Here is a 21,270-nt window from a genome sequence, read left to right as displayed (position 1 = left end):
GGAGGTCAAGGGGAAAAATTAAGGGAGGGTCTCTTAGAAGGGTGTGTAGACTAGGCGGCCAGTAGTCAAAAGAAAATTAGACTTCTGAGGAGGGTTAGGGTAAAAGGAGAAAGAGAGGCATAAACAGCAGGGGAAAATAGGATGGAAGGAACTATACAACTAGCAATTTTAACTTTAAGTGTGAATGGATGAAGCCATTCATAAAATGGAAACAGAGAGCTAAATGGATCAAAATCCAGAACCCAACAATATTTTGTTTCCAAGGAAACACATTTAAAAATGAGAAACACTAATAGATTAAAAATAAGGGACTGAAATATAAAGTATTATGTTTCAGTTGATGTAAGAAAAAAGTAGAGCCAGCAATAATGATCTCTGAAAAAGTTAAAACTGAAGTAGCTTTTTTTTTTTTTTTTTTTTTTTTTTTAAGGATTTTGCAAGGCAAATGGGGTTAAGCGGCTTGCCCAAGGCCACACAGCTAGGTAATTATTAAGTGTCTGAGGCCAGATTTGAACTCAGGTACTACTGACTCCAGGGCTGGTGCTTTATCCACTGCGCCACCTAGCCTGGCGCCACCTAGCTGCCCTTTTGAGGTAGCTTCTTGAAAGACATAAGATAATGAAGTAATATAAACACTAAATATATATGTACCAAATGCTATAGCATTCAAATTTGTAAAGGAAAAGGTAAAATAAATCACATGTGGAAAAAGATAGCAACATTCCCCTCTCTGAACTAGATAAATCTAAGAAAAAAAATAAGAAGGAAGTTGAAGAGATGAATAAAATCTTAGATAAGCTATATATGATAGATATCTGGAGAGAATTGAATGGAAATAGAAAAAAATATACCTTTTTCTCAGTGGTGTGGGGCACCTTTACAAAAATAGACCATATATTAGGTCATAAAAATTTTATGGTCAAATGCAGAAAAACAGAAATAATAAATGTATCTTTTTCAGATCATAATGCAATAAAAGTTAAATTTAATAAAGGTCATGGAAACAGATTCAAAATTAATTGAAGATTAAATATCCTAATTCTAAGGAAAGAATGAAAGAACAAATCACAGAAATGATAAATAATATTATTAAAGAGAATAACAGTAATGAGAAAACGTACCAAAACTTATGGGATGCAACAAAAACAGTAAACAGATGAAAACTTATATCTCTGAATGCTTACATCAACAAAACAGAAAAAAAGCAGATCAGTGAACTGGGTGTTCAATTTAAAAACTAGAAAAATAACATTAAAAATCCCCAATTAAAGCCCAAATTGGAAATTATAAAAATTAAAGGTGAGATTAATAAAAATTGAATGTAAGAAAACTACTGAATTAAAAAGTAAAATTAATATTTGATTTTTGGGGGGAAAACAATAAAATAGATTTAAAAAAGGAAAACTAAATCATTAGTATCAAAAAAGAAAAAGGTGAAGGTACCACTAGTGAAGATGAAATTAAAACAATTATTAGGAGTTATTTTGCTCACTTATATGCCAATAAGTTTTACAATTTAAGTGAAATGGAAGAATACTTCTAAAACTATAAATTGCCTAAAGTAATAAGAAGAAATATATATATATATATATATACATATATATGTGTGTGTGTGTATATATATATATATATATATATATATAAAATCTACTTTTAAAAAGAAATATCATTTGGAATAATAGGTAAAGAAGGAGTTTGGTAAAACCAAACCAATGTGGTGATGATACCTAAAATAGAAGAGCAAAGCAGAGAAAGAAAGTTATACACCACTTTCACTCATGAATATTGATGCAAAAATCCTAAGTAAAATACTTGCTAAGAGACTATAATATTATATCATGATGATTATACATTGTGGCCATGTGAAATTTATACCAGGAAGGCAGACTGGTTCAATATAAGGGAAATTATTAACAATAAATTATATCAATAACAAAATAACAAAAATCATATGATCATATCAATAGATGCAAAATTTTTTTTGATAAAACATAACATTTATTGCTATTAAAAACACTTGAAAACATAGGTATAAATGGAGTTTTGTTGTTGTTTTTTTTAATTTAATCTTTTTTTTTTTTAGGTTTTTGCAAGGCAAATGGGGTTAAGTGGCTTGCCCAAGGCCACACAGCTAGGTAATTATTAAGTGTCTGAGACCAGATTTGAACCCAGGTACTCCTGACTCCAAGGCCGGTGCTTTATCCACTACGCCACCTAGCCGCCCCTAAATGGAGTTTTTACTTAAAATGATAAACATCTACCTAAAACCATCAGCAAGCATTATCTTTAAAAGAGAAGTTAGAAGCTTTCCCATTAAGATCAGGAGTAAAGTAAGGATACCTTTATTATTCAATATTGTACTAGAAATGCTTGCAATAATAGAAGAAAGAGAAACTGAAGGAATCAGAATGGGTATTAAGGAAATAAAACTATCTCTTTTTGTAGATGATATGATGGTATACTTGGGAAATGCTAGGGAGTTAACCCTAAAATTAGTTGAAACAATAATTTTAGCAAAGTAGCAGGATATAAAATGAACCCGTGAAAAGCATCAGTACTTCTATATAACTTCATCAAAACCCTGCTAGATAGAGATTTCATTTAAAGTAAACTTAAACAAATAAAATACCTGGGAATATACTACCAAACTATAAGAACATAACTGTAAAACATTTTTTTATACAAATAAGATCAGATTTAAATAACTGGAGATATATTAATTGTTCATGGGTGGGCCAAACCAATATGATAAAAAATTACAATTCCATTTAAACTAATTTATTTTATTCAGTGTCATCTCAATTGAACTACCAAAACATTATTTTACTGAGCTAGAAAAAAAACCCCAAAATTTATTTGGAGGAAGAAAAAACAGGAATATCAAAGCAATTAATGGGAAAAAATATAAAGGACAGACATCTCTTACTAGAACTAAAACTATATTGTAAGGTGGTAATCATATAGAATGTTATAATGGTGAAATAGAATAGCCACATAATACAGAATAGTAAATGATTATAGAACTTTGTGTTTGATAAATGTAGAGATCTGAGCCTTTGGGATGAGAATTCATTAATTTGGTTTAAAGTGCTGGGGGAAACTGGAAAGCAGTCTGGTGGAAACAGGTATAAACCAATATTTTTACCACTTATTAAGATAAGGTCAAAATGGATATATGATATAGACATAAAAGGCTTAAAAGTAAATTGGAAGGCATAGACCATATAGAATTCATGAACAAAGAAGACAGAGAATATTGTGGAATGAAAATGGATAAATTTTTTTTTTTAGGTTTTTGCAAGGCAATGGGGTTAAGTGGCTTGCCCAAGGCCACACAGCTAAGTAATTATTAAGTGTCTGAGACCAGATTTGAACCCAAGTACTCCTGACTCCAGGGCTGGTGCTTTATCCACTGCGCCACCTAGCCACCCCTGAAAATGGATAATTTTTAAAAATTATTTATTTATTCTTATTTTTGTACAAATGATTTTTTATAATTACTAAAATATTCTTGTTTAATAGTAAATATAATGCCCTCTCCCCCCAAAAGATATAGACTTGCATGAGCAATAAAGAGAAAAAAATTTAAATTAAAATTAAAAAAATAATAATAATATTAATAGGGGCAGCCAGGTGGCACAGTGGACAGAGCACCAGCCCTGGAGTCAGGAGCACCTGGGCTCAAATCCGGCCTCAGACACCCAACAATCACCCAGCTGTGTGGCCCTGGGCAGCCACCCAGCCCCATTTGCCCTGCAACCCCCCCCCAAATAATAATAATAATAATAATAATAATAATAATAATAATAATAATAATAATAATAAATGTGCTTCAGTCTGTATTCCAACATCACCAGATGTCTCAGGTGGATCACATTTTTTATGATAAGTCCATCACAAAAGCTACTTCCATATTTTTCCATCGTTGCCATTGCTGATCACAACTCCCTCCATTCGTACTTCCCCACTACCATACACTATATTTTCTCCTTTCACTCTGTCCCTCTTCTTAAATGTGCTGTAGGGTAGCTGAGTGGCACAGCAGACTGATCACTGGCCCTGGGGCCAAGAGACCCCGAGCCCACATACTACCCCTAAGGCCTAGCATCCACCTGGCCCTGTGGTCCTGGACAGGCCATCCAATCACAGCCCCTTGCAAGAAGTAAAAAAGAAAATGTGTTATATCTGACACTCTCCCCCAGGGTCTACCCTCTCCTCCATCACTCACATCCCCCCCTTCCCCCTGTCTCCCTTCTCACTTTAGAAGTCTATACCCCATTGAGTATATATGCTGTTTCCTCTCCTAGCCATCTCTGATGAAAGCGAAGGTTCCCTCATTCTCCTTTGCCTCCCTCCCTTCCATATCATTGCAATAGCTCATTGTAATAAAAAAAAACTTATTATATGAAATATCTTAGCCTATTCCACCTCTCCTTTCTCTTACTCCTATTACATTTCCCCTTTAGCCACTGACTCCAGAAAATGGATAATTTTGATTGTATTAAATTTTAAAAGTCTTTGTACAAATAAAACTAAAATAGCCAAGCTTAGAAGCAAAGTAGAAAATTGGTGGGAAATAATTTTATAGACAATTTCTTGAATAAAGACCTCATATCTTAAATATATAGAGAACTGAATCAAATTTATAAGAATATGAATTATTCCCCAGTGGATAAATTTTCAAAGGATATAAAATTAGCTTTTAGAAGAAGAAATTAAAGCTATATATTTACTGTTTAGTTGTTTTCAGTCATGTGATCCCATTTGGGGTTTTCTTGGTAAAGATGCTGGAGTGGTTGGACATTTCTTCTTCATATCATTTTACAGATGAGGAAATGGAAGCAAACAGGGTTAAGTGATTTATCCAGAGTCCCACAACAAGTAAGTTTGTGAGACCAGCTTTGAATTCAGACAGATGAGTCCTCTTCTAGGCCCAGCATTCTATCCACTATATCACCTAGCTACCAAATCTATATATAGTCATTTAAAAAAAGTTCTACATCTTTATTAATTAGAGAAATGAAAGTTATAACAATTCTGAGATAACATCTCACACCTATCAGATCGACAAATAAAACAGCAAGGGAAAATGACAAATATTGGAGGTAATGTGGAAAAATTGGAACACTAATACACTGTTGGTATTATTGATCCAAATTTTTGGAGAGCAATCTGGAAGTATGCTCAAAGAATTATAAAACTGGGTATATACCCTTTGACCCAACAATACTACCATTAGGTCTGTTTTCCTTGGTGATTAGGGGTAAAGGAAAAGAATCTCTATGTTCCAAAATATTTATAGCAGCTCTCTTTGAGGTGGCAAAGAGCTGGAAATTGAGGAAGTGCCCATCAATGGGGAATATCTGTAGAAGTTATGGTATCTATTTTTTTTTTTGCAAGGCAATGGGGTTAAGTGATTTGCCCAAGCTCACATAACTAGATAATTATTAAGGCTGTCTGAGGCTGGATTTGAACTCAGGTACTCCTGACTCCAAGGCCAGTGCTCTATCCACTGTGGCACCTAGCTGCCCCCCTGTGGTTTCTAATTTTGATGGAATACTACTAGGCTAAAAGAAATGACAATACAAAGGATATGAACAGGCAGTTTCCAAATGAAGAAATTAAAACTATAGTTATTTGAAAAATTCTAAATCACTATTATTTAATGCAATTTAAATGCATACAATTTAATGCATTTTTCAGAAAAATAATGCATAATGCAGGAAATGCAAATTAAAACAACTCTCAGGTACCATTTCACACCTATCAGAAAAGGAAATGATAAATGTTGAAGGGAATGTGGGACAATTGGGACACTAATGCCCCTTGGTGGAGCTGTGAACCTACCCAACCATTCTGGAGAGAATTTGGAACTATGCCCAAATTGTGCATAACCTTTGATATAGCAATACCACTACTAGGTCTACATCCCAAAGAGATAATAAAAAAGGGAAAAAAATCCACAGGTACAAAAATATTCATAGCAGTTCTTTTTTTCATGGTGGGAAAGAATTGAGGGAATGCCTAATCAATTGGGAAATGACTGAACAAATTGTGGTATAGGAATCTGATAGAATACTATTGTTCTATAAGAAATGAAGAACAGATGGATTTCATAAAAACCTGGAGAAACTTACAGGAACTGATGCTGAGTGAAATGAGTAGAACTAGGAGATCACCGTACACATTAATAGCAACATTATGTGATGATCAACTCTTTTCAACAATACAATGATCAAAGATAATTCTAAAATACTTATGATGGAAAATGCCATTCACATCCAGAGGAAAAATTATGGAATCTGGATTTAGATCAAAGTATACTATTTTTACTTTTTTTAAATTTATTTTTTCTTTCTTGTGGTTTTTCCTTTTGTTCTGATTCTTGTTTTACAACCTGATTTATAGAGAAAAATGTGTAACAAGATTGTATGTGTATAATGTATATCAGATTATTTGCTATCTTTTGGGTGGGGGAAGGAAAAAAGTGGGAGGAAGAAAAATTTACAGAAATGAATACTGAAAAATACCTTTATATATAATTGTAAAAATAAATAAATAAAATTAAAACACCTGACCTCCTAAAAAAGAAATAAGTAGGTTAATTTTAGAAACAATGGAAAGATTTGCATGAAATAATGCAGAGTGAAATGAGCAGAACCAATGCTGTATATACTAATAGTAATATTGTTGGAAGAGTAACTATGAATGACTAAATTACTCCAAATAATATAAATATTCATATTAACTATGAAGGACTTATGAAAACAAAATGCTTTCTATCTTCAAAGAAAGAATTATTAAATGGAAGGATATATTGTATGGTTCTAAGTATATGTCTATATCAACTATTGACCATCTCTAATGTGTGGTTGGGAGGGAAGAAAGGAGGGAGACAACTTGGAATTCAAAATGTAACCAAAAAAATTAATAAAAAATTTTAAATTAGTAAATTTTTTAAAAAATCTATTTCCCTGCACATATAGGACAATGCTTCCAATGGGATTAGGGGCATAGCTTGATCAAATCCGTAGAGGGCCCTATCAGTACAAGCCATGAGCCAGTGTGCTAAACTTGAGCTGCCTCTAGCTCAGCAACTGGGCATGTGTGAAGTCTATCAATAAACCAACTTGCAATCTCTCATCAAATCATTAGGTGATGCTCAAAGCTTGAACTATCAGAATAGCTCACTGGGCATCTGTGCCAATATCACCAATATCAGTCTCTTTTTCAGTGTCCTAGGCACTGAAAGGGCCTTCAAATAGTAATTCATCAATCTCTTTCTTGGTTAATTTTGCCCCCAGTCCTCTGAATTCTTATTTGTTTTTTCTTTTCTGGGAATATATCTAAAGAATTTATTCACTTGAAAATAGAATGAGTAGGATTTTTACTATTATGAAAGACAAAGTTCAGAGCTAGTTATAAACTCTTAGGCAACTGGGCAAGAATATTTTATTTTTTTCCTTTTCTGCCCCCTTCCCAATTTTTTTTTCCAGAGCAGACCTTATTGCTCTGGATAACAGTTAACATTTATATAGTACTTACTATGTACAGGCTACTTTACAATAATTTTTCTCATTTGATCTTTACAACATCTCTGTGAGGTAAGCACTTTTATCACACTTTTTATAGATAAGGAAACTGAGGCATTCAGATATTAAGTGGCTTGTCCAGTGTCACACAGCTAGTAGGTATCTGAAGTTGAATTTGAGCTCAGGTATTTGGGATTCCAGGTCCAGTGTTCTTTCTACTGTACCATATAAGCAGCAAAAATGAAATGAAGGAAAGGCTGAAGATTTTTGTAATGGAACACTTTGTAGTAAGAACAAGATATCTGAGCACCTTGGTTTTAAAGTCTCAGGGAGAAAGGAGGAAATAGTCTTACTATTAGCTCTTATTCCCTAAGTAATCCTTTTTTAAATAGATTTTTTTTTATACAAAAATACCCTCAAAGAGAAAGTACTTACATGTGCAAGAGAATTTACATAGCAACCATTTTTGTGATGTAATGAATTGGAAATTGAGGAGATGCCTATCAGCTGGGGAATGGCTAAACAAGTTATCGGATGTGAGTACAATAGAATACTATTGTGCTATAAGAAATGATAAGCAGGCATATTTCAGAAAAACCTGGAAAGACTTCCATGAACTGATGCTGAGTGAAGTGAGCAGAATCAGGAGAACACTATACACTTCTGTGATGGTCAACTCTGAATGTCTTAGCTATTCTCAGCAATACAATTCCAAAGACTCATGATAGAAATGCTATCTACATACAGAGAAAGAACTGATGGAGTCTGAATCTAGATCGAGCATGCTATTTTCACTTTATTCTTTGTTTGTTGTGTGTGTGTGTGTGTGTGTGTGTGTGTGTGTGTGTGTGTGTATGTATGTGTTTTCCTTTTGGTCTGTTTCTTCTTTCACAACATGACTAATATAGAAATATGTTTACATGATTACACATATATAACCTATATCAAATTGCTTAATATTTGGGGAAGAGAAATGGAAGGGAAACAGAAAAAAATCTGGAAGTCAAATTTTTAAAAAACAGATGTTGAAGGAGCAGCTAGGTGGCACAGTGGATAGAATGCCAGCCCTGGAATCAGGAAAACCTGAATTCAAATCCAAACTCCAGACTCTTCATACTTACTACATGTGAGACCTTGGGCAAATCACCTAACCCCATAACCCCAGTTAAAAAAAAATAAATGTTGAAAATTATTTTTACATGTAATTGGAAAAAATAAAAATACTATTTTAAAAAAGTATTCCATCTTAATGAATGGCTGAAATGAAAGTTTAAATCATCCTCAGGGATACAGACCTGGTGTCAGAATTGAGATGGACACTGCTTGAAGAGCCTCCCCACATCCTGAGAACACTTCTGTTTGTAAATATCAACCTGGAGCCAATATATCTGTTCCGATAAGTTACCCCGGGCAACGACTACTTCACTGTCTAGATCAAAGCTGAGTAATGCTAGTTCTGGATCCTGTCAAAACCTAAACAGATTTTCTTACCAGAGTTGGGTCTTGGTTCAGACAAAAATCAGAAATTATGCTTAAACATAAGTGTGCTAAGCCTTAAGAGGTTTGCCTTAAACAAGACAAACAGAAATTAAGGCTTTTGCATAATAAGTATATCAAACATCCCATAGTTTAGCATTAAACAAACAAACATAATTAGGCTTAAACATCAAGGGTTGATTATTATTATTTTATTTTATTATTTCTCTAAAGTTCCAAATATACTTGAGTAGAACCAGTTCTAATAAATCACCTGAGGTGAAAATTTGTGGATCCTTTTTATAAACATCAGACAAAGAAAACATAAAACTTCTGTCAATAAAAGACAAAACAAAACAAATTCCTGCCAATAACCAATGAGATCACATATTCTTTCATAAAGATGTCACATTATACATTTATGATTCCCTTCCCAAGTCATGAGATCTGTTTTCTGCCAGAATTGACAGGAATCCAATTAATTAATAGGACTAGTGTCTCCTCTGACTTAGGATAATTATGCTTTACCAAATATGTTATAATTTATATAAAACATGGGATTTCTCCATTTCTAAAATGTCGTAAGTACAGGTACTTGGGGGGGGGGGGCTCTTATAGAGATAACCAGATAAATTTCCTGCTCTCTTAGGTTGCTCTTTTTCTGATTGTTGACACAACTGCACGGAGTATTTACTGATGCAATTAGAGGATGACCAGTCTAATTTACATATACAGAGTCAATATTCAGATTTATGGATGTAGAGAAACAGACCTTGATAGAGCTAACATTCAGACTTATAATCCTTAATTAGAAGCTTAAAAAAAAAGCAATCTTTGTCCAGAAATATGTTTAAAAACTTATTCATTTTAACAGTTCATAACTGGGCACTGCTGTTTGAAGAAAGTTGATTTTGGACTAATTTTTTATTTCTACGGAAATAGGATATAGGTTATCTTACTGAGTTAAAAAGCTTTTATTAAATATTTACTATGTGCTAAACTCTGAGAATGGGAAGAAAGGCAAAATACAGTCTGAGGCTTCAAGAGGATCATATTCTAATGAGGGAGCCAACATGCAACCAACAGCTATTGGTAGAAGCTCATGCAGTCAGTAAAACATGAAGAAATACACAAAAAGAAAAAAAAATTCAGAAAGGGACATAAAATGGAATATTGTGTTAGTACCTGGCTAAATTTAATATATGCTCTAGGAAACAAAAAATTTTAAATTTATAAAGTTCATACACATTTACCATGGGATTAATTATTCTGATAGGTAATCTTTGATTAAGTCAATATATAAAATCTATACCTATAGAATAAAATCAGAACCCCTTAACCTGACATTCAAGGTCCGCTACAATCTAGCAATAATATTATGTTAGAAATTTGATTGGGGATTTCTTGTGTCTCAGGGAGCTGAAAGTAGAGATCACGACTTAGAGTTTGCAGTGAAATGTATCTGGATGCAGTTTTGAAAATAGATCCAATCTAGAATAATATAGAATGATGGCCAGCAGGGAGTTGCAAGAGTCTCTTAATGACCCAGGGAACTTTCTTTCATTCTCTTTTCAAAAAATAAATTCAATTTCCTTTCATTTTTGGTTCCAAATTCCCACCTTTCCTCTCCCTATCACCCATTGAGAAGGTAAGAAAAACAAAATAGATTTCAAATATGTATAGTCTTGTGAAATAAATTCCGTCATAGGTGTTTCCAAAAACCAAAAAACTCCAAGAGTTTGGGTTTAATACAGACAAAACAGATTAGGCTAACATATGTGTTCACTGGGTTCACTAGATCTATCGTCCTTCACGAATGAGACAGAAAACTAGACTCAAAGTAAGATTTGGAGGGAGAGTATTTATATGAATTAGACAAAAGACCATAAAATTATTGGTGGCAGCCAGTGTAATTACATATTCTTTCATAAAGATATCACAGCATATATTAGTTTCCTCCTATGATTCAGGAGGTCTGCTTCAGGGATGTCAGGGATATCACTGGGAGAGAAAGAATGTCCTGACTCAGGACATCCAAGCCTTATCAAATGTTACAAACAGGGGCGGCTAGGTGGCGCAGTGGATAAAGCACTGGCCCTGGAGTCAGGAGTACCTGGGTTCAAATGTTACAAACATCCATATAACAAGGGAAATCTCTCTCTTCTTCCAGGATATCTCTGACATCCTGTGACTGTTGAGACTGGGGAATTTATAATTATTATTATTAGAAATATAATCAGAAAAGTTGCTTGCTTTCTTTTATTTAAATTTATTTTTATTAAAGATATTATTTGAGTTTTACAATTTTCGCCCAATCTTGCTTCCCTCCCCCCAGAAAGCACTCTGTCAGTATTTACTTTGTTTCCATGTTGTACCTTGATCCAAACTGGGTGTGATGAGAGAGAAATCATATCCTTAAAAGAGAAGAGAAGTCTAAGAGGTAACAAGATCAGACAATAAGCTGTTTTTTTTTTCTAAATTAAAGGGAATAGTCCTTGTACTTTGTTCAAACTCCACAGCTCCTTATCTGGATACAGATGGCACTCTCCTTTGCAGACAGCCCAAAACTGTTCCCCATTGTTGCACTGATGGAATGAGCGAGTCCTTCAAGGTTGAACATCACTCCCATGTTGCTGTTAGGGTGTACAGTGTTTTTCTGGTTCTGCTCATCTCACTCAGCATCAGTTCATGCAAATCCCTCCAGATTTCCCTGAAATCCCATGCCTCCTGGTTTCTAATGGAACAATAGTATTCCATGACATACATATAACACAGTTTCCTAAGCCATTCCCCAATTGAAGGACATTTACTGGATTTCCAATTCTTTGCCACCACAAACAGGGCTGCTATAAATATTTTTGTACAAGTAATGTTTTTACCCCTTTTCCTCATCTCTTAAGGGTACAGACCCAGTAGTGGTATTGCTGGGTCAAAGGGTATGCATATTTTTGTTGCCCTTTGGGCATAGTTCCAAATAGCTCTCCAGAAAGGTTGGATGAGTTCACAGCTCCACCAACAGTGCAATAGTGTCCCAGATTTCCCACATCCCTTCCAACAATGATCATTATCCTTCCTGGTCATACTGGCCAATCTGAGAGGTGTGAGGTGGTACCTCAGAAAAGCTTTAATTTGCATTTCTCTAATAATTAATGATTTAGTGCATTTTTTCATATGGCTATGGATTACTTTGATCTCCTCATCTGTAAATTGCCTTTGCATATCCTTTGACCATTTGTCAATTGGGGAATGCCTTTTTATTTTAAAAATATGACTCAGTTCTCTGTCTATTTTAGAAATGAGTCCTTTGTCAGAATCATTAGTTGCAAAGATTGTTTCCCAATTTACTACATTTCTTTTGATCTTGGTTACATTGGTTTTATCTGTGCAAAAACTTTTTCATTTAATGTAATCGAAATCATCTAATTGGTTTTTGGTGATGTTCTCCAAATCTTCCTTAGTCCTAAACTGTTCCCCTTTCCATAGATCTGACAGGTAGACTAATCCTTGATCTCCTAATTTGCTTATAGTATTGTTTTTTATGTCTATGTCCTGTAACCATTTGGATCTTATCTTGGTAAAGGGTGTGAGGTGTTGGTCTAATGTAAGTTTCTTCCATATTAACTTCCAATTATCCCAGCAATTTTTATCAAAGAGGGAGTTTTTATCCCAATGGCCAGACTCTTTGGGTTTATCAAACAGCAGATTACTATAATCATCTCCTGCTTTTACACCTAGTCTATTCCACTGGTCCACCACTCTATTTCTTAGCCAATACCAAACAGTTTTGATGACTGATGCTTTATAATTTTAGATCGGGTAGGGCTAAGCCATCTTCTTTTGCACTTTTTTTCATTAAGCTCTTGGCAATTCTTGGCTTTTTATTTCTCCATATGAATTTACTTATAATTTTTTCTAACTCATTAAAGTAATTTTTTGGAATTTTGATTGGTAGGGCACTAAACAGATAGTTTAGTTTTGGTAGAATTGTCATTTTTATTATATTAGCTCTACTTATCTATGAGCAGTTGATATTTTCCCAGTTATTTAAATCTAATTTAATTTGTGTGAGAAGTGTTTTATAATTGTTTTCAAAAAAGATTCCGAGTTTGTCTTGGCAAATAGACTCCCAAATATTTTATACTGTCTGAGGTTACTTTGAATGGGATTTCTCTTTCTAGCTCTTCCTGCTGTTTCTTGTTAGACATATATAGAAAAGCTGAGGATTTATGAGGGTTTATGTTATAACCTGCAACTTTGCTAAAATTGCTAATTGTTTCCAGTAGTTTTTTGGATGATTTCTTGGGATTCTCTAGGTAGACCATCATGTCATCTGCAAAGAGTGAGAGTTTTGTCTCTTCCTTCCCAATTCTAATTCCTTTAATTTATTTTTCTTCTCTAATTGCTGATGCTAACATTTCTAATACAATATTGAATAGTAGTGGTGATAATGGGCATCCTTGTTTCACCCCTGATCTTATTGGGAATGCCTCTAGCCTCTCCCCATTGAATATAATTGCTTGTTGATGGTTTCAGACAGATACTGCTAGTTATTCTAAGGAACAGTCCATTTATTCCTACCCTCCCTAGTGTTTTTAATAGGAATGGATGCTGTATTTTGTCAAAAGCTTTTTCAGCATCTATTGATATGATCATATGATTCCTGATGGGTTTGTTGTTGATATAATTGAGTATACTAACAGTTTTCCTAATATTGAACCAACCCTGCATTCCTGGAATAAATCCTACTTGATCATAATGTATTATCCTAGTGATGACTTGTAATCGTTTTGCTAAGATTTTATTTAGGATTTTTGCATCTATAGTCATCAGGGAAATAGGTCCATAATTTTCTTTCTCTGTTTTAACTCTTCCTGGTTTAGGTAACAGTACCATATTGGTTTCATAGAAAGAGTTAGGCAGAGTTCCAACTTCCCCTATTTTTCCAAAGAGTTTATATAGGATTGGAACCAATTGTTCCTTAAATGTTTGGTAGAATTCACTTGTGAATCCATCAGGCCCTGGAGATTTTTTTGGAGGGAGTTCAGTAATGGCTTGTTGAATTTCTTTTTCTGAGATAGGGTTGTTTAGGTATTTAATCTCTTCATTTAACCTGGGCAACTTATATTTTTGTAAATATTCCTCCATTTCACTTAGATTATCAAATTTATTGGCATAGAATTGGGCAAAATAATTTCGAATTACTTTAATTTCCTCCTCATTGGTGGTGAGTTCACCTTTTTCATTTATAATACTAGAAATTTGGTTTTCTTCTTTCTTTTTTTTAATCAAATTGACCAGAAGTTTATCAATTTTATTAGTTTTTTCATAATACCAACTTTTGGTTTTATTTATTAATTCAATAATTTTTTTGCTTTCAATTTTATTAATTTCTCCTTTAATTTTTAGAATTTCTAATTTGGTATTTAATTGGGGATATTTAATTTGTTCTTTCTCTAATTTTTTTAGTTGCATGTTTAGTTCATTGATTTCCTCTTTCTCCAATTTATTCATATAAGCATTTAGAGCTATAATATATCCCCTGAGAGTCGCTTTGAATGAATCCCATAGGTTTTGGTATGTTGTTTCCTTATTATCATCATCTAGGATAAAATGGTTAATTCTTTCCATAATTTGTTTTTTGGTCCACTCATTTTTTAAAATGAGGTTATTCAGTTTCCAGTTTGTTTTGGGTCTATATCTCCTTGGCCCAGTATTGCATATGACTTTTATTGCATTGTGATCTGAGAAAGATGTATTCACTATTTCTGCCTTTCTGCAGTTGATCATTAGGTTTTTATATCCTAGTATATGGTCAATTTTTGTATAAGTTCCATGTACTGCAGAGAAAAAGGTACATTCCTTTCCATCCCCTTTCAGTTTCCTCCATAAGTCTACCATATCTAATTTTTCTAACAATCTATTCACCTCCTTAACTTTTCTTGTTTATTTTATGATTCGATTTATCTAGATGTGATAGCAGGAGGTTGAGGTCTCCCACTAGTAGAGTTTTGCTGTCTATGTCTTCCTGTAGTTCTTTCAGCTTCTCCTCTAAGAATTTGGGTGCTGTCCCACTGGGCACATATATATTCAATATTGAAATGACTTTATTGTCTATGCTACCTTTTAGGAGGATAAAGTTTCCTTCCTTATGTCTTTTAACGCTATCTATTTTTGCTGCTGCTTTGTCTGAAATAAGGATTGCTACCCCTGCTTTTTTTACTTCAGCTGAAGCAAAATATATTTTGCTCCAACCTTTTACCTTTACTCTATATGTATCTCTCTGCTTCAAATGAGTTTCTTGTAAGCAGCATATTGTAGGATTCTGGTTTTTAATCCACTCTGCTATTTGCTTACGTTTTAAGGGAGAGCTCATCCCATTCACATTGAAGGTTATGATTACTAATTCTTTATTGCCTTCTGTGCTATCTTCCCTCTGTTTGTATTTTCCCCCTTCCCTCCCCTTTTATCCATATTCCTCAGTCTTTTGTTTCTGAAAACCACCCCCTTCAGTGTGTTTGCCCTCCTATATCACACCCTCCCCTTTCTTTCCCCTTTCCCTTTTCCCCTTTTCCCTTCCTTTTGTTATTTCCTCTTATTTCCCCCTCTCCCGTTCCCTTTCTCCATCCCCCCCTCCCCTTTTCCTCTTTTAATACTTGAAAGGTTAGATGTTTTATAAGTTAACTGAGTAAGTGTAGGTTGACTTTAAGCAAGTCTGATGAGAAGAAGATTCAGGTGTTTCTCCTCTGCTCCCTTCTTTCCCACTATTACCATAGATTTTTTGTACCTCTTAGTGTAATGAGATTTACCCCATTCAATCCCCTCCCTCCTCCTGTCTCTTTCCTCTCCCCCCCTTTTAGGGAGGTAGTGTTTTTTTTAGATCATTCTATCTAGTTTCTTGCTTTCTAAGGAGAAAGCTGACATTTTCACATATATATAGAGGAAATATCCCTACATTTAGAAATAATTGTTATTAGAGGGAGAAAAGCAAAAATTTATATTTCATAAAAAAGAAAACAAAATATGCTTCTATTTGCATCCTCATCATCATTTCTAATAGTATAATAGTATTTCATTGCATTCATATCTATGTCTTGTTCAGCCAATCCCCAATTCATGGGTATTCCTTAGGTTTCCAATTTTTTGCCACCATAAAATGACTGGTTATAATCTTTGGAAACTTTCTAAGACTATTAGTAGTTGAATTTCTTCACTTACAGTTTATTGCACTTATTAGTCACAGGCCAGGTTAAAAAAATTAATATTTGGGTTAAAAATATGAATTTAATATTAATTTTTTAACCTGGTCTGTTAAAAAACCTCAATTCTAAAAATAGAAGATGGGGGAGGTATGATTAAAAACAAAAATTTCATTAAAAAATACTTGTAAGTTTTAGTGAACTGCAAACAGAGTCAACTACAGCATTTATTAAGGATTTAATCTGTGCAAAACAGAGTTATAAGTCTGGCTTTGGAACTAAGTCTATTTTTTTAAATGGAGGAGGAGGGAAAGAGGGCTCTATGATTTCGGTTGTATGGGGAGGTTGTGGTGTGGAAACTCTTGAAAAAAATGCCAATTCTTATACAATTTCTCCTCTTAGTGGTCTGGGAGGAAAAGAGGGTAGGTGATTTTGCTATGGTCACAAAGTTTTTATAAGAATTAGAACTGGGGGTGTGGCTAGGTGGCGCAGTGAATAGAGCACTGGCCCTGGAGTCAGGAGTACCTGAGTTCAAATCTGACCTCAGACGCTTAATAATTACCTAGCTGTGTGGCCTTGGGCAAGTCACTTAACCTATTGCCTTGCAAAAATCCTAAAAAAAAAAGGAGAATTAGGACTGGAATTCATGTCTTCCTAATTCCCAAACTGTACTTCTATGTTATATCAACTCCCAATTTGATCTTCTGTTTTAAACATCTTTAAAAACAAGCAAGTTTCAACTATGTAGGTGCCTACCTTTGACACTGAGTTCACAAGATTTTGATACCCATTCTTTAGTTCTTCATCATCAAACCCCACATTACATTACAAGTACTTTGACAAACAGTACATTTTTTCCAGATCTAGTCTAGACCTAAAGTTGGTTTTTTTTTTTTTTTTTTAAGGTTTTTGCAAGGCAAATGGGGTTAAGGATCTAAAGATTTTCAATGCATTTTAAATCAGGTTATGCTCAGGCCATTGAAGTTTGTTTATCTCTACCTTTTGGGCAGATTTCTTTTTTTTTTTAATTAAAGATTTTATTTATTTTGACTTTTACAATTTTTCCTCCAATCTTACTTCCCTCCCCCCATACCTCCACAGAAAGCAATTTGTCAGTCTTTACATTGTTTCCATGTTGTACATTGAGTGTGATGAGAGGGAAATCATATCCTTAAGGAAGAAACATAAAGTATAAGAGATAACAAGATCAGGTAATAATATAGCAGGGGTTTTTTTTGGTCTAAATTAAAGGGAATAGTCCTTGAACTTTGTTCAAATTCCATGGTTCTTTATCTGGATACTGATCATATTGGGCAGATTTCTTAACCTTTAGGGAATATATGGTATGGTGTAGCAACTGAATCTAAATTTTAAATAATTTTAAATTAAGTTATTTGATCATAGTTGACATAGGTCAATTCAGAACAAGGGAAGTGCCAAATTTAACTAGGAATTCTGGCATCTGGAGCAAATTCATTGTTGTGTATGTGAAGGGCATGGGGTGATGGAGAGGAGGATCTAAAGTGTGAGCATTCCTGTGTAGGAATAGATCCAGTGGTAATTAGTGGAGAAGGCAGAGGAAATGGGAGACCAGCTTGGTATAGAGGATAGAGCCCTAAATATGAAGCAGGTATAGACTTGAGTTTGAATACCATCTCAAACATTTATTAGATGAGGGACTTTGGGCAAATCATTTTACCTCTTTCAGGCTCAGTTTCCTCATCTGTAAAATGGGGATAATGACAGCATTTATCTTATAAGGCTTTTTAAAGGATCTAAATAAGATAACATATGTAGAGTACTTTGTTAACTGTAAAACTTCATATACATTATAGCTCTTTTTCCTTGAAGGGGGTAAAGGCTTTTAAGGAGGAAAACTTGAGGCAGGTGACTTAATTGGGAAGAAAAAAAAATGATCTGGAACTAGCAAAACTCTGGACAGGATAGAGTACATGCTAAAGGAGAGAGAGTTGCTGATTCATAGTGGTTGAGTGAGGCTCCGAAAGTGATGGAAAAGAAAAATATACTTAACTCCTCTTGGTTGTGAGGAGCAGCTAGATTCAGAGAAGGTATCAGGGGGGAGTCTTCACATGCTTCGGGGAGACACCCCCCCAACTCACTCAAGGGTTTGAAGCTGATTGGTTACTCTCAACCTCTTCTGCTGATGGTTTACCAGGCTGTGGCTTCTGTGTATCCTACAGCTTCTTGGAGCCAGTGAGAACTGCATGACAGCAAAGGTGGATGAGTAGCTCTCTGTAAAGGGCTGGGCAGCCCTCACAGCAGAGGTGCTAGTACTCTTTGAACACCCCATAGGCCCCACTGGTGTTCTAGTCTCTGCTGGAGGGGAAGAAATTCCCATCTCTCCACAGCAACTAATTCCTTTTTTTGGGGGGAGGGCTTTTTACCTAAGCAGAAGGAAGTTTAGGATCACAAAAATCAGAAGAGCAGAACAGAGCAATTTGTTGTCAGTGGTGGGATAGAGAAGTTTTAACCAACTTCAAGATTCTAATTAGAATGATGTGTAAAACTGTGAATAACTTTATTATTCTCAGCAATACAGTGATAGTCAATTTCTTTTTCTTTTTTTTTAAGGTTTTTGCAAGGCAATGGGGTTAAGTGGCTTGCCCAAGGCCATACAGCTAAGTAATTATTAAGCATCTGAGGCTGGATATGAACCCAGGTACTCCTGACTCCTGGGCCAGTGCTCTATCCATTGCGCCACCTAGCTACTCCCAGTGATAGTCAATTTCAAAGAATTTTTAATGAAAAATGTTATTCACCCTGAAAAGATCATGAAAAAAGGGTAAAAACATCACTCTAACAAAAATATTCATAGCAGCCCTGTTTGTGGTAGCAAAGAATTTGGAAATCAAGTGAATGTCCATCAGTTGAGGAATGGCTGAACAAATTGTGGTATATGTAAATCATGGAATACTATCGTTCTATTAGAAACCAGGAGGGACGAGAATTCAGGGAAGCAGGAGGGATTTGCATGAACTGATGCTGAGTGAGATGAGCAGAACCAGAAAAACATTGTATACCCTAAAAGCAAAATGGGGGTGATGATCAACCTTGATGGACTTGCTCATTTCATCAATGCAATAATTGGGGACAATTTTAGGGTACCTGCAATGGAGAATACCATCTGTATCCAGAGAAAGAACTGTGGAGTTTAAACAAAGACCAAAGTATTACCTTCATTTTTTTAAAGTATCTTATGTATTACATAATTCTGCTATATGTAATATTTCGTTTTCTCTTCAAGGATATGATTTCTCTCTCAACACATTCAATTTCGATCAATATATAGCATGGAAACAATGTAAAGATTATCAGAAAAAAAAGATTATCAGACTGCCTTCTGTGGGGGGTGGGGTGGGAGAAAAATTGTAAAATTCAAAAGCTTACATAAAATGATAGGTAGAAACTACTATTGTATATAATTGTAAAAAAAAATATTAAAAAAAGAAAAATGTTATTCACCTCCAGAGAAAGAACTGGTGGGATCTGAATGAAAATTGAAGCATACTTTATTAACTTTCCTTTTCTTCCTCCCCTTTTTTTTTTATGTGTTCTTTTTGCAACATGGATTATATGACTGCATGTATAGGGGAGGGAAGAGGGGGAAGTAAAAATAATAAAAAAAAGAATTTAAAATGTTTTACATGTGAGAAAAAATAAAATAAATACATTGTTTAAAGAAAAGGATAAGTCTAAGTGTATGGGTCACCCTCCACAGAGGTTGATTTTTAATATGGATTTCATTCAGTTAATTAAGGGAGACAGTATGGGGTAGATTTCGGGTCATTTGACAAGAAATATTGCAATTGTTATAAGCATAGACAGACAGTGCTCTCAAAGAATTTACTGGAGTGGGGGGGGATTGGGGAGGGAGTGTTGCTGTGATAGCAGGGATGAATCCCTCAGAACAAGCAGAATTATAGCTCCTTTTCTTGAGCCTTTATGAAGTGTCATATACTTGGTTGCCTTGTTTTTTTTGGTCTTTGTCTACCTAGAACCTAGCTGTTTCACTCTTTGTAACTCCAATTGAGAATTTTTTAGTAAAGAAATTAGAGTGGTTTGCTATTTCCTTCTCTAGTTCATTTTATAAATGGTAATAATCCCACACATCCTGGTTTCAACATCAAAGAAGTCTCTAGAGCAACCATTGAAAGCCTTGCTGAGGCTGGAGGGAAGTTCAAAGTTGAACAGATGCCATACTAGTTCTGATCACAAAAGATGCCAACAAGCGATGTGAACGAGTTTTTGGGCTCCAGGGGGAATATGGTTGCAGTGCTGAGAAGAACGGACATTACTGATGATTAGACTATCCAGAGATACCATATTGTAGCAATTTGTTGCCAAAAATGACCATACTGATGTTATTCCCCATAAAGGCCACCTAAGGGAGGGGAACTATATTCATAAAACCAAGGATTTTTGCAGCATCCAGACACCACCAGAGGCCCTGCTTCCTGTCATCAGGCAAATAGGCTCTAGAAAAGGTAGTGAGAAGGATGTTTTTGCACAGCACTCCCCTCACTCTAATAAACCTAATGTACAAGAAGAGTAATGGATCTGAAGGCCAACAACAATTAAGGGTCTGCCCTGGGGAAGTGTGGAATGATCCGGATCAGCAACTGCCCCAACCCCCCATGGGGCAGCCAGGAAGGTCAAGGGTCTGATTGCTCTTGGGGATAATAGCTAGGATGACAGAGTACTTTGTGGCTATCACCGGGCCCAAAAATAGATGAGGAAACTGAGGCAAACAGAGTTGAGTCTGAGCTGCCCAAGCTCATGTACCCAGTCAGCAGGATTTGAGTTTGTATAGAGCTGCCTCTAGGAGGGACTGAGAGATCTTTCTAGACATTAGCTTTTTTAAAAAAAAAAAAACTAAGTCAAGGGGCGGCTAGGTGGTGCAGTGGATAGAGCACCGGCCTTCTGGAGTCAGGAGGACCTGGGTTCAAATCTCACCTCAGACACTTAATAATTACCTAGCTGTGTGGCCTTGGGCAAGCCACTTAACCCCATTGCCTTGCAAAAACCTAAAAAAAAATTATGCAGAG

The 21,270-nt window shown here is 34.9% G+C and overlaps 1 protein-coding gene across 1 annotated transcript in view; it reads left to right on the top strand.

Moving 5' to 3' along the window:
• TM4SF19 (transmembrane 4 L six family member 19) overlaps nucleotides 1-21,270 on the top strand; it is a 35,354-nt gene that overhangs the window by 13,447 nt on the left and 637 nt on the right. The window lies entirely within an intron of this gene.

Source organism: Macrotis lagotis, chromosome 1 (assembly GCF_037893015.1).
Source record: "Macrotis lagotis isolate mMagLag1 chromosome 1, bilby.v1.9.chrom.fasta, whole genome shotgun sequence".
Taxonomy (NCBI): Eukaryota; Metazoa; Chordata; class Mammalia; order Peramelemorphia; family Peramelidae; genus Macrotis; species Macrotis lagotis.
Note: the sequence above shows the minus strand (reverse complement) of the source record. Positions and strands in the feature narration are given on the sequence as shown.